At 50.3% G+C, this 2,545-nt stretch overlaps 1 protein-coding gene across 1 annotated transcript in view; it reads left to right on the forward strand.

The window, feature by feature from the left end:
• Positions 1–2,104: 2,104 nt before the first annotated feature.
• Positions 2,105–2,545, forward strand: part of SHTN1 (shootin 1) — a 92,015-nt gene continuing 91,574 nt past the window's right edge. The window contains exon 1 of the mRNA XM_012723516.1: positions 2,105–2,113. The gene's annotated coding sequence lies outside the window, so the exon portion shown is untranslated. The remainder of the gene's footprint in view (positions 2,114–2,545) is intronic.

A 2,545-nucleotide genomic window follows, 5' to 3' on the forward strand; every position in this document is an offset into this window, starting at 1 on the left:
CATTGTTTAAATCATCTCCAGCTGCCTCCTTGATTATCAGTAAAGGGTGAAAGGTTGGGTTACCTGCAGGCATCAGATTCCTGCATGGCTGCTGCACAGAACTGGATGAAACTGCTCTCAGCCTATACAGGTGACTTGCTGTTCTTACCTGCTTGACCAGGGAGGGGGTGGGCATCCCAGAACATTTACAGTATTTTCATATACATTTCTTCTAGAAAAAAGATTTTTGGGGCCCTCCCTGGTGACGCAAGAAGTTGGAACACAACATTATGAAGCTATCCACAGACACTACAGCACAAGTTCGATCCCCAGCCAGGGAGGTGACCCACATGGTGCGGCAGACCTCTCCTGACCCCACGTTGCTCCCCTCAGCAGTGTATTTCAGTTGACTCGCTTGTTCTGTTTCCCACTCTGTCTCTGGTGAATCCTCTCACCCTGTTTCCCATTCCTGTGGCATTCATCCACTCCAGCTCTTGCATGCATAGATAAATCTTTTTTTTTTAAAGATTTATTTATTTGTTCATACAGAACTGGGGTACAGGCCAGAGGCTCAGGGGTGGTGAGAGGCTTCACCAGAGACAGAGTGGGGAGCAGAACAGACAGATCGATGAAGTACACTGCTGAGGGGAGCAGCGGGCGGGTCAGGAGAGGTCTGCCACGCCATGTGGTCACCTCCGGGGCAGGCGGGAATGGAACTCATGCAGAAGTGGCTTTAGCTTCTCAGTGCTGTGCTTTAACCTGCTGCGCCACCAGGGAGGGCCCGATAAATCTTTTCTAAAAAGGATTTTTCTTTACACATATGCTCATGTAGTTGAGTCCTGGGTCTTTAAACTCTGAGGATTGTGATCTCAGGGCAAAGGTCATATGGTTGTCTCCCTCCTATCTTTATGGTAGGCATTCTGCAATTATTTTAAACTGCCTTATGAAAAACTAGGAAGAAGTCTGAGTAATAAGACTCCATCCCAAAATTGTTTAGAGATTCAATATATTTTTTAAAAGATTTATTTATTTATTCATATAGAACTGGGGTACAGGTCAGAGATGAGCAGGGTGAGAGGATTCACCAGAGACAGAGTGGGGAGCAGATTAGGCAGATCAATGAAGTCCTCTGCTGAGGGGAGCAGCGGGAGGGTCAGGAGAGGTCTGCCTCGCCATGTGGATCACCTCCGCGGCAGGCGGGAATCGAACTCATGTGGAAATGGTTTAAGCTTCTTTGTGCTGTGCCTTAACCCGCTGCGCCACCAGGGAGGGCCCTAGAGATTCAATATTTTAATTCAATCTATTTAAAAATTCCATGTTGATTCTAGATCATTCCATCACTAAAACACCTGAGCTAAAATATTCTATCATCTTTGTGCAGAAGAGAAAGTTGTCTTTTTTTTTTTTGCCCCAAAGTTGGTTTAAAGCTAATACTTCCAGTATAAACCCATATTCAGTGACCCACTCAGTAAATGAAGTTGGGCATTTGCATTAAAAAAAAAAAAAGCCAGTGATGAAGGAGGAAAGCACTCAGCTGGTCTAGTACCCACATTAAGAGCTTTGCTGTATTGAGAAAAAACAAGAAGTTCCGAGAATAATTCAATTTGGACTTATTTGGGATGCCTAATGATCAGTGTAAAGGAACTGTGCCTGCTTGAGATTATAATTAGCATCCACAACGCCTTTTTTCACAGACCTGTAATTTTAATTTAAAAAAAGAACACCTATTGTGTGTGAAATTCTGGATTTGTTATTTGGCATATCTCCCCCGTCCCTCCTTAATCCTTATAACTCTTCCTGGAAAGTGGGTACTAGTATTATTCCCATTCTTTTGATGAAGTTCAAAGAGGTCAGGATACTTAGCCAATGACTAGCCAGCAACTGGGGACTGGAAAGAGCCATTTTGAAATCTGGAGGAGTTGCTGCCTCTGCTCTGGTGAGGGTGTAACCCAGAGCCGGCTTCCGACAAAGCCAGCGCCGTGAAGTGGGCCTCCACTCTGGCTGTTCTAGCAAGGCAGCTATGAGACCTTGACCCCGATTGCAGCGCCGCCTCCTTTAGAAGCACCGCAGATGCGCCCGCGGCCCGGCGGTCGGAGGGCTGCAGGGCCCGCGGCGTTCTGACAGGCTCTGAAAGGTGTGCGGGAGGCCGGCGAGGGGGGCGCCTGGCTGGGACCCTGGAAAACTGTCGACCCCGCCCTCCCGTGCGCTCTGCGAGTCCGCTCACCTGGCTGGCCTGTTCCAGTCTGTCTGCTGTTCAAGGTGCTAAGTGGACTCTAAGCCTGCCCCCGCTACCACCTCGCTTTTCCCAGACCCCCCGCATCCACTGTGTGAGAACAGGGGGGACGTCTGGGCGTTACCACCCATCGCGTCCCGCTGCCCAGCTGCGGCGCGTGGGGAGCTCCCCACCCCCGGCAGCGTTCCAAGTGGGGTCCCCAAAGACGTTGCAGACCCAGGGCCGGTTTTGCGCTAAGGACGCGCCGGGGTGTCGTAGGGGTGGAGGTGAAGAAAGGGGTGCAGACGCCCGTCCAGGCCGACCCGAGCGGGCCCCTCCGCCCTCCCGCCGGCG

This window comes from Condylura cristata, unplaced genomic scaffold, assembly GCF_000260355.1.
Source record: "Condylura cristata isolate star-nosed mole 26May11 unplaced genomic scaffold, ConCri1.0 scaffold00011, whole genome shotgun sequence".
Taxonomy (NCBI): domain Eukaryota; kingdom Metazoa; phylum Chordata; class Mammalia; order Eulipotyphla; family Talpidae; genus Condylura; species Condylura cristata.